Raw genomic sequence first — 11,640 nt, forward strand, 5'->3', positions numbered from 1 at the left:
TCTAGCCTTAATGTGTGTAACATGTATACTTGGTCTTGAAACCACTGTACTGAAATTAAACACGCACATGATGTTTTCAAGTTGTTTTAGAAAACTTCAATAGTAGTTAATGAGTACATATAGTTACCATAGTTTTCAATTAAGATGTTAGATTTTCTTTAATAGGACTAGTAGTCATTTCTCAGCAGCCTTTAAGTATAAAAAACAAGTTGTCATTAAAGAAAGAAAGGAAGATAGAAAGAAGGAGAAGAAAAGAAAGAAAAAAGACAGAAAGCCACACAACACATTTTACTGACTGGCATATCCTGAAGCCAAAACCAGGTAAGGCCAAGAGAAAAAATACATGTACATGATATGACCAATGAAGCAAAAATCCTAAATTAAATCTTAACAAGTTAAATCTAGCAGTGTATTGAAAGAGTAATGCATCAAGCACAAAGAGGATTTACCCCAGCATTGCTAAGATGGCTCAGCATTAGATTATATATCAATTTAACTTATTATATTAATAAATAAAAAATTTTAAATGAGTGTCTTAAATTCAACATCCACTAATATATAAAGAAAAAATTTCCTAGCCTGAAGGAAAAGAACAGCTTTAATTTGATGCATTGTTTGTTTTTAATAAAACAATGATAAAAACTTACAGCAAATGCCATACTTAATGGTGAAGTAATAGACACACATTCCAATTGAAGTCAGAAACAAGACAAGAATGACCTTTATCACCACTACTATTCAAATGGTATCATTTACTTTCTCTAATTCAAAAAGAGAAGGAAAGCAATAAGAGGTGTAAACATTAGAAAAGAAGAGGCAAATTGTGATTATTTGCAAATGACACTATGGCTTACATAGAAAAACCCAAGAAAATCAATTGACAAACTATTAGAATTAATAAGAACTTTCAGGAAGGTGACCACATACAAGATCAACGTAAAAAAAAAATCAATAGCTTTCCTATATACCAGCCATAACCAATTAGAAAATGTAATATAAAATAAGATTCTATTCACAATAGCAGCAAAAACTATTAACCACCTAAGAATAAACCTAAAAATAAAAATTACTTTGGCCCCTTACAGATAGTTCAAAATTAGGAAACCTCAACCTAATTAATCACATGGATGAAAATCAAGTTGAAAACTGTACAATTATACAACAGCTAAGAAAAGTCAAGGACAGCTTCTGGTAAAAACACTAAGTAAAACAAGAGACAAAGGATACTTCCTAACTATGATGAAGAGTCTTTTATTTTCTTTTTCTGAGAAACTAACTTCAGTTCAGTTCAGTCACTCAGTTGTGTCCGACTCTTTGCGACCCCATGAACCGTAGCACGCCAGGCCTCCCTGTCCATCACCAACTCCCAGAGTTTACCCAAACTCATGTCCATTGAGTTGGTGATGCCATCCAACCATCTCATTCTCTGTCGTCCTCTTCTCCTCCTGCCCTCAATCTTTCCCAGCATCAGGGTCTTTTCACATGAGTCAGCTCTTCGCATCAGGTGGCCAAAGTACTGGAGTTTCAGCTTCAACATCAGTCCTTCCAATGAACACCCAGGACTGATCTCCTTTAGGATGGACTGGTTGGACCTCCTTGCAGTCCACGGGACTCACAAGAGTCTTCTCCAACACCACAGTTCAAAAGCATCGTGCTGCAGTTCATGGGGTCGCAAAGAGTCAGACACGATTGAGCGACTGAACTGAACTGAACTGAAGCGCAAATATCATATTAAATGGTTTAACATTAAGTATACCCCCGTAAAGACAGAAACAAGGCAGGGACCATTGCTATCACTCAAAATTGTTGTGTGTAAAAATGAAAGAGAGGATTAAAAAGTGAGAGTAACAGCTTCATACAGCAGGTCTCATTTCAGAATCTGGGAGTACCACCCCCCCCCACCCATAAACAAGACCAGATGCTTTGATTTCATATTACATAATAGAATGGAAATTGAAACCTCACTCAGAGGCACAGATTGATCAAAAGGGGTTTATTTGCTTCTTTCCCTATCAAAGTCTTGGCCAAGTACTATCAAGAGTTCATACTCTTCCTGTCCTCTGCATGTAGGAAAGATTTTTAAATTATTCAAACAGTCCTGAGACCCACCAAAATCTGAATGAGAGTCTTGTTGCGTAGAGTATTCTTGGTTGTGAGTTTTTGCCTTCATCACTTTAAATATGTTGTGCCACTTCCTTCTGGCCTGCTGAGTTTCTGCTGGAAAATCAGCTGATAACTTTACGGGGGAATCCCTTATATGTTATTTATTATTTTCCCTTAGTTGTTTTTAATATTTTCTCTTTATCTTTAAATCTGGTCAATTTGATTACTATGTCTTTCACCGTGTTCCTCCTCGGGTTAAACCTTAATGGGACGCTCTGTACTTCCTGGACTTGGGTAACTATTTCCTTTCCCATGTTAGGGAAGTTTTCAGCTATTATCTCTTCAAATGTTGTCTCAAGCCGTTTCTCTCTTCTCCTTCTGGGACCCCTATAATTTGAATGTTGGTGTGTTTAATGTTGCCCTGAGATCTCTTAGACTGTCTTCATTTCTTTTCATTCTTTTTTCTTTATTCTGTTCTGTGGCAGTAATTTTCACCATTCTGTCTTCCAGATCACTTATCCATTCTGCCTCATTTATCCTGCTCTTGATTATTTCTAGTGTATTTTTCATTTCAGTTATTGTATTCTTCAACTCTGGTTGTTCTTAATATTTTATAACTTTTTATTAAAAACTTCTTGTAACTTCTCTCCATGTGCATCTGTTCTTTTCCTGAGTTCTTTGATTATTTTTACAATCACTGTCCCTGAACTCTTTCTTGGGTACATTGCCTAGCTCCACATCACTTAGTTGTTCTTCTGTTTTATTTTGTTCCTTCATCTAGAACATAGTCCTCTGCCAACTCATTTGGCTAAATTTCTATTTGTATTTTATGTATATGGAAGGTTATTTATGTTTCTTGACCTTGGAGAAGTGCCCTCTGTGGGGGACGTCATATTTGTCGCCTCTCATCACCCAAGGGCCAGGGATAGCTGGTCCCAGGGTAGGTTCTGACCTGCATTTGTAGATTCAGTTCTGCTGGCTGCAGGATCATAGTTTTCTTGCTTCTGGTGGTGGGTGTGACTGGTCCAGAGACTTGTGCATGCTTCCTGGTGGGAGGGGCTGGTGCCTGCCCACTGGTGAATGGAGCTGGGTCCTGGGCCTCTAGTAGACAGAGTCATGTCAAAGGATGTGTGTGGAGGTGGCTGTGGGCTCAGGAAGTTTTTAGGCAGCCTGTCTGCTGATGGGTGGGGTTGTGTTCCCACCCTGTTAGTTGTTTGGCCGAAGGCACTGGGGCCTGATTGGTGGGGCCAGGTCTTGGTGCTAATTCATTCCAATTCCAAAGGAGGACAATGCCAACGAATGTTCAAACTACCACACAATTGCGCTCATTTCACATGCTAGCAAGGTAGTGCTCAAAATCCTTCAAGCTGGGCTTCAACAGTACTTGCACTAAGAACATCCAGATATACAAGCTGTATGTAGAAAAGGCAGAGGAATCAGACATTAAATTGCCAGCACCCACTGGATCATAGAAAAAGCAAGGGAATTCCAGAAAAAAAAAATCTACTTCTGCTTCATTGACTATGCTAAAGCTTTTGACTGTGTGAATCATAGCAAACTGTGGAAAATTCTTAAAGAGGTGGGAATACCAGACCATCTGATCTGCCCCCTGAGAAACCTTTATGCAGGTCAAGAAGCAACAGTTAGAACCAGACATGGAACAATGAACCGATTCAACATTGAGAAAGAAGTATGTCAAGCCTGTATATTGTCACCCTGCTTATTGAACTCATATGCAGAATACCTCATGCAAAATGCCAGACTGGATGAGTTACAAGCTGGAATCAAGATTGCCAGGAGAAATATCAATAACCTCAGATATGCAGATAACACCACACTAATGGCAGAAAGCAAAGAGGAACTAAAGAGCTTCTTCATGAATGTGAAAGAAAAGAGTGAAAAAGCTGGCTTAAAACTCAACATTCAATAAACAAAGATCATGGCCTCTGGTCCCATCACTTCATGGCAAATAGATGGGGGATAAATGGAACCAGTGAGAGACTTTATTTTCTTGTGCTCCAAAATCACTGCAGATGGTAACTGTAACCATGAAGTTAAAAGACACTTGCTCCTTGGAAAAAAAGCTATGGCAAACCTGACAGTGTATTAAAAACCAGAGTCATCACTTTGCCAACAAAGCTCCACATAGTCCAGGCTATGGTTTTTCCAGTAGTCATGTACTGATGTGAGAGTTGGATCATAAAGAAGGCTGAGTGCCGAAGAAAGGATGCTTTTGAACTGTGGTGCTGAAAAGACTCTTGAGAGTCCCTTGGACAACAAGGAGATCAAACCAGTCAATCCTAAAGGAAATCAGTCCTGAATATTCATTGGTAGGACTGATGCTGAAGCTGAGGGTCCTATACTTTGGCCACCTGATGTGAAGAACTGACTCATTGGAAAAGACCCTGATGCTAGGAAAGATTGAAGGCAGGAGGAGAAGGGAACGGCAGAGGCTGAGATGGTTGGATGGCATCACTGACTCAATGGACATGAGTTTGAGCAAACTCTGAGAGTTGGTGAAGGACAGGGAAGCCTGGTGGGCTTCAATCTGTGAGGTCACAAAGAGTCAGACATGGCTGAGACATTGAATAACAACAACCCAAACAAGATATCTGCCTCCAATAAGAGTTCAAGTAGATGAAGACTTCCTGATATTTCTGTCACCAGCTTTTATGACTCCAGAGAGAACAACAGACATCTTCTCTCTCTCCAGAAGACTCCCCAAGACCAGCATGTAGGTCTGGCTCAGGCTCCAATGAAGTCACTGCTTTCCCCCTGGCTGCTGGGGTGCACGAGAATTTGCATGCACCCTGCAAGAGTGCAGTCTCTGCTTCCCCCAGTCCTGTGGTGCTCCTGCAGTCAAGCCCCACTGGCTTTCAAAGTCAAATGCTCTGGAGGGTCCTCCTCCCCATACCAGACCCCTAGTCTGGGGAGCCTGATGTGGGGTTCACAGCTTTCACTTCTGTGAAAGAACTTCTCTGATATAATTATTCTCCAGTTTGTGATTTGCCCACCCAAGGGGTATGGGATTTGATTATATGATGAGTGCATCCTTCCTACCATCTTGTTGAGCTTCTTCTTCATGTCTCTGGGTGTAGGATCTTTTTTTGGTAGGTTCAAGTCTTTTTTTATCAGTGGTTGTTCTGCAGTTAGTTTTGATTTTGGTGTTCTTGTGGGAGGAGGTAAGCTCAAGGTCCTTCTACTCTGCCATCTTGTCTCCTCTCCAAATCAAGAGAAATGTTTTTTAAAACAAAGAGAGAGATGACTATATGGTAAAATAGTTTATAATTAAAAACTTATTTTTACCAATACTATAAATGAGGCTTACTCACATATTACATTAAAGGATTTTTGAATTGTCAAACGAAGCAAAGTCCAATCCTGTTATCTAAAAACACACTTAAACAAAGAGATTAGAATGCTTAAAAATAAGAGAATGGATAAATTTATACCAGGCAAGATGTAAAACACAAAAACAGCAAGGGTCATGATGTTGGTATCTGTCAAGATAGAATTCTGACCAAAAGGCTTTAGAAAGAAAAAGGAGGACTTTAAGAAATGTTAGTGGCTAATTTGAGAATGGAGATACGTAGTCAATAACATAGAGTCAGCTTCCACCAAATAAAAACTACAGCAGATGCAGACGAAACAGAAACACATTAACAGGAGAAAAGACTGATACATTAAGCTCATTCCAAGACAAAGCAAGTGGATGAAATATGAATAAGGATTTAGGAAACCTTATCCAGTGCTACTGAAAATGTGGTTACAGACTGCTGCCAATTCATGAACTGTGGTTACCAGATGCAGTGAGATAAGAAGCTTGCTCCAGAATATAAATCAATGCACTACTTCCTTCATTTGAAAAGTCTTGCCACAAAAAAAAAAAAAAAAAAAAAATCAGCTGAACTGCTGTGTGCTCAGCGACATAGTAGACTGGCTACTTCGAGAATCACTGACCTAAAGCGCATAATTAGTACGGTAACTCTTACAAATGTACATCAAATTCTGAATACCTATATTAGTGAATGTACCTCCTGGAATGTCCCTGAAAATGGACATCTTAGGACATAAGGAAAACTGGCAACAAGCATTGATAATTATTAGAAAAATTGCAAATCAAAGCAACAGTGAAATATCGCCTCATTCCTGTCATCAAAAACCTCAGATATGCAGATGACACCACCCTTATGGCAGAAAGTGAAGAAGAACTAAAGAGCCTCTTGATGAAAGTGAAAGAGGAGAGTCAAAAAGCTGGCTTAAAGCTCAACATTCAGAAAACTAAGATCATGGCATCCGGTCCCATCACTTCATGGCAAATAGATGGGGAAACAGTGGAAACAGAGTCTGACTTTATTTTTCTGGGCTCTAAAATCACTGCAGATGGTGACTGCAGCCATGAAATTAAAAGACACTTACTCCTTAGAAGGAAAGTTATGACCAACCTAGACAGCATACTAAAAAGCAGAGACATTACTTTGTCAACAAAGGTCTGTCTAGTCAAGGCTATGGTTTTTCCAGTGGTCATGTATGGATGTGAGAGTTGGACCTTAAAGAAAGCTGAACACTGAAGAATTGATGGTTTTGAACTGTGGTGTTGGAGAAGACTCTTGAGAGTCCCTTGGACTGCAAGGAGATCCAACCAGTCAGTTCATCCTAAAGGAGATCAATCCTGGGTGTTCACTGGAAGGACTGATGTTGAAGCTGAAACTCCAATACTTTGGCCACCTGATGCGAAGAGCTGACTCATGTGAAAAGACCCTGATGCTGGGAAAGATTGAGGGCAGGAGGAGAAGGGGACGACAGAGGATGAGATGTTTGGATGGTATCACCGACTCAATGGACACTGGGTTTGGGTAAACTCCAGGATTTGGTGATAGACAGGGAGACCTGGTGTGCTGTGGTTCATGTGGTCGCAAAAAGTCAGACACGACTGAACGACTGAACTGAACTGAACTGAACCTGTCATCAAAAAGTCTACAAATAACAAACACCAGAGAGGATATGGAGAAAAAAGAACACTTGTGTGCAATTGGTGAGGCACTGTAGAACAGTATGGAGCTACCTCAAAAAACTAAAAATAGAGCTACCATATGATCCAGCAATTTCACTGTTGGGTATATATCTGGATAAAACAAAAATGCTATTCAAAAATATACGTGCACCCTAGTGTTCACTGCAACACTATTTACAATAGCCAGGAAATGGAAGCAACCCAAGTGCCCATCAACAGCAAATGGATAAAGAAGATGTGACATATATGTACAATGGAATATTACTCAGCCACAAAAAAGGATGAAATTCTGCCATTTGCAGCATCATGGATGGCCCTAAAGAATATTGTGCTTAATGAAATGTCAGACAGAGAAAGATAAATACTGTACAATAAGTGGAATCTAAAAAATAAAATGAATGTATATAGCAACAGAAAAAGACTCACGGATATAAACAACAAACTAGTGGTTACCATTAAAGAGAGGGAAAAGGGGAGCAGCAAGATAGGGTATGAGATTAAAAGATGCAAACTATTCTGTATAAAATAGATAAGTGACAAGGTATCAGGAAATTACAGTCATTATTTTGTAAGAACTTTTTGTTGCTGTTGTTCAGTTGCTGAGTCATGTCTGACTCTTTTCCACCCCATGGACTGATGCAGCATGCCAGGCTTGCCTGTCCTTCACTATCTCCTGAAGTTTGCTCAAACTCATGCCCATTAAATTGATGATGTCATACAACCATCTCATCCTCTGTCACCCCCCTACTCCCGCCCTCAATCTTTCCCAGCATCAGGTTCTTTTCCACTGAGTCAGCTCTTTTAGTGGAGTATAATATGTAAAAATACTATGAATCATTATGCTGTATACCTGAAACTAACATAATATTGTAAATCAACTATACCTCAATTAAAAAATAATAAAATAAAATAATGTAAAAAATTTAAATGCAAATAACAGGCTGTGTTCTATGACTACAATGCTAGATATTGATGATAATAATAAACTCTCTGCCACTTGGAAAAAAAATTTTAATACACATACTTTTAAATGATTCCTTCAATGAAGGAAAAATAAAAAATTTAGAACTCTTGAAAATACTACTGCTAATAGTGTAAACATTACATCTGAATAAATGGTCTATGGCAAAAAAAGAGTTATCAGAGGAAAATTCATTATGTTGGATATCTCTAGCAATGAATATGAAAGTAAGTAAATGAAACACTGATATCACAAAGATAGAAAAAGATCAAAGAAAACCAAAGGAAAGCACAAGCAAAGAATTAATAAAAGTGAAAAATTAGTGAACTAATAAAACAGTAAAAGTAATACAGAAATCAAAAGGCTTATTTGAAAACACTAATGATGTACACAAACTATTGAATAAATTAATTTTTAAAATAAAGTGTAAAACATACAAACTAATGACAAGCCAGACAGGGCCATCAAAACAGAGCCTATTAATTTGTACAATTTTATGCAAATAAATATGAAAATCTTGAAATAAATAAGATAACTGAATGCCACTTGAAGAATTCTAGAGCATAGAAGAGGAAGAAACACTTCCAATTTCTTTTTGTGGAACAAGTATAACATTGATAGTAAATGAATAAAAAAGGTAAAATATTAGTAAGCATATATTAATAACATTAAATAAATGCATATAACTAAGTGAGGTTTATTTCAGGAATATAAAGATCATTCAATACTAGGAAATCTGTTAACATAATGTATCAAATTTATACACCTAAGGAGGAAATGATAATCTCCCTAAATATTGAAAAGGCCTTCGACAAAATTCAAAGCCCATTCATGTTAAAGACTCAATAAAAAGAAATTAAGGGATACTTCCTTTACAATATCTTGGCCCCAAATTAATTAGTGGGAAAACCCTAGAGGCTTTCCTACTGGTGATATAATTAAAAAAAAATTTTTTTTTTCTCCCAGATTCCTGGCACAGAACTTCAAATATCCTTGGAATTTCCTAAGTGATAGGGGTGTCTTGTTACTCATAACAAGCCCCCTGGTACTTGAATTTATAAACTCAATACTTGAATTTATATATTTAATACTTTATAAACTTGATACTTGAGTTTATGTTAATGAGGGGCTTCATGGTGATGATTCACAGCAGAGAGGAGTTTGGTAGCTTCAGGATGAAGGCTGGGCCCAGAAGAACCGGGCCACCTGATTAGAGCATTGGAACTCTCAGCCCCACGCTCAATTTCAAGAAGTGGAGAGGAACTGGAGATTGAGTTCAATCACCAAACTAACGATTTAAAAACTCAGGGCCAGTGCTCTCACATATACTAAAATTGGAACAATACAGAGAAGATTAGCATGGCCCCTGCGCAAGGATGACACGCAAATTCATGAAGCGTTCCATATTTTTATACAGGCTGCCCAAAGTCACACCAAACCCATAGACCCATCTCAAAAGTCACTACTGGACTCACTACTACTCCATTGCACTCCAGAGAGAAGAAATCCAGCTCCACCCACCAGAACACCAACACAAGCTTCTCTAACCGGCAAACCTCGACAAGCCAAACATCCAGCCCCAACCACTGGGAGAAACCTCCACAATAAAAAGGAGCCACAGACTACCAGAATACAAAAAGCCACCCCAAACCCAGCAATCTAAATAAGATGAAAAGGCAGAGAAATACCCAGCAGGTAAAGGAACATGAAAAATGGCCACCAAACCAAACAAAAGAGGAGGAAATAGGGAATCTACCTGAAAAAGAATTTAGAATAATGATAATAAAAATGATCCAAAATCTTGAAAACAAAATGGAGTTACAGATAAATAACCTGGAGACAAGGATTGAGAAGATGCAAGAAATGTTTAACAAGGACCTAGAAGAAATAAAAAAGAGTCAATTAAAAATGAATAATGCAATAAATGAGATCAAAAACACTCTGGAGGGAACCAACAGTAGAATAACGGAGGCAGAAGATAGGATAAGTGAGGTAGAAGATAAAATGGTGGAAATAAATGAAGCAGAGAGGAAAAAAGAAAAAAGAATTAAAAGAAATGAGGACAACCTCAGGGACCTCTGGGACAATGTGAAACGCCCCAACATTCGAATCATAGAAGTCCCAGAAGAAGAAGACAAAAAGAAAGGCCATGAGAAGATACTCGAGGAGCTAATAGCTGAAAACTTCCCCCAAATGGGGAAGGAAATAGCCACCCAAGTCCAAGAAACCCAAAGAGTCCCAAACAGGATAAACCCAAGGCAAAGCACCCCAAGACACATATTAATCAAATTAACAAAGATCAAACACAAAGAACAAATATTAAAAGCAGCAAGGGAGAAACAACAAATAACACACAAGGGGATTCCCATAAGGATAACAGCTGATCTTTCAATAGAAACTCTTCAGGCCAGAAGGGAATGGCAGGACATGCTTAAAGTAATGAAAGAGAATAACCTACAACCCAGATTACTGTACCCAGCAAGGATCTCATTCAGATATGAAGGAGAATTTAAAAGCTTTACAGATAAGCAAAAGCTGAGAGAATTCAGCACCACCAAACCAGCTCTTCAACAAATGCTAAAGGATCTTCTCTAGACAGGAAACACAGAAAGGTTGTATGAACGTGAACCCAAAACAACAAACCAAATGGCAACGGGACCATTCTTATCAATAATTACCTTAAATGTAAATGGTTTGAATGCCCCAACCAAAAGACAAAGACTGGCTGAATGGATACAAAAGCAAGACCCCTATATATGCTGTCTACAAGAGACCCACCTCAAAGCAAGGGACATATACAGACTGAAAGTGAAGGGCTGGAAAATAAACATTTCACGCAAATGGAGACCAAAAGAAAGCAGGAGTCGCAATACTTATATCAGATAAAATAGACTTCAAAATAAAGGCTGTGAAAAGAGACAAAGAAGGACACTACATAATGATCAAAGGATCAATCCAAGAGGAAGATATAACAATTATAAATATATATGCACCCAACATAGGAGCACCGCAATATGTAAGGCAAATGCTAAGAAGAATGAAGGGGGAAATTAACAATAACACAATAATAGTGGGAGACTTTAATACCCCACTCACACCTATGGACAGATCAACTAAACAGAAAATTAACAAGGAAACACAAACTTTAAATGACACAATGGTCCAGCTAGACCTAATTGATATCTATAGGACATTTCACCCCAAAACAATCAATTTCACCTTTTTCTCAAGTGCACACGGAACCTTCTCTAGAATAGATCACATCCTAGGCCATAAATCTAGCCTTGGTAAATTCAAAAAAATTGAAATCATTCCAGTCATCTTTTCTGACCACAATGCAGTAAGATTAGATCTCAATTACAGGGGGGAAAAAAGCTATTAAAAATTCCAACATATGGAGGCTAGATAACATGCTTCTGAATAACCAACAAATCATAGAAGAAATAAAAAGAAGAAATCAAAATATGCATAGAAATGAATGAAAATGAAAACACAACAACCCAAAACCTATGGGACACTGTAAAAGCAGTGCTAAGGGGAAGGTTCATAGCAATACAGGCTT

The 11,640-nt window shown here is 38.2% G+C and overlaps 1 pseudogene; it reads left to right on the top strand.

Moving 5' to 3' along the window:
* Positions 1-9,391: 9,391 nt before the first annotated feature.
* On the top strand, positions 9,392-9,489 carry LOC122678466 (annotated as a pseudogene).
* Positions 9,490-11,640: the final 2,151 nt, after the last annotated feature.

This window comes from Cervus elaphus, chromosome 20 (genome assembly GCF_910594005.1).
Source record: "Cervus elaphus chromosome 20, mCerEla1.1, whole genome shotgun sequence".
NCBI lineage: Eukaryota > Metazoa > Chordata > Mammalia > Artiodactyla > Cervidae > Cervus > Cervus elaphus.